Below are 590 nucleotides of genomic sequence, written 5' to 3'. Positions count from 1 at the left end.
CTTAATATTTAAAACAATGTGGTATTATCCACAAACAAGATTTTTTCTCTAGGCCTCCTTCCCTCCTTACCCTACTCCATGACCCTTTTCCATAGCTCCAATCCTGCCACATTTTCCCATAACTCGTTACCTAATTTCAGTATCAGTTCAGGCGACTAGTACTAAATGTGTTATATTGTATAGGTGTGATTTCTAACTGACTTATTTGCTTCGTACTTGTTTAGTTTTCATATACCGTAGTTCAGTTAACACTTGGTTCGTCAGATTATATAATGTGATGATATTTTCTCCACCTTTAGACCTATGTGTTAAATGCCGTATATTTTTTTCGTTATCCTCTTGAATGTAATATTAACGGAATGCAATAGGATTATCTATTTTTCCGTTTTTATTACAGTTCGATTTATCAGTATTGATATTACATTCATATCATTCAGGTTATTTTTTCTTTTATAATCCCTATGATACTTATCTTGGTAAATTCTTTATTTCAATGATTAGTGAATCGATTGTGTTATTTTGTCGGGCCCATGCAATGACTTTGTTATTACTAGCTTTTGCTAATCTGAGCTGAATATTTCTCTCTCTGA

The sequence above is a fragment of the Penaeus monodon genome, chromosome 23 (assembly GCF_015228065.2).
Source record: "Penaeus monodon isolate SGIC_2016 chromosome 23, NSTDA_Pmon_1, whole genome shotgun sequence".
NCBI classification, from domain to species: domain Eukaryota; kingdom Metazoa; phylum Arthropoda; class Malacostraca; order Decapoda; family Penaeidae; genus Penaeus; species Penaeus monodon.
Note: the sequence above shows the minus strand (reverse complement) of the source record.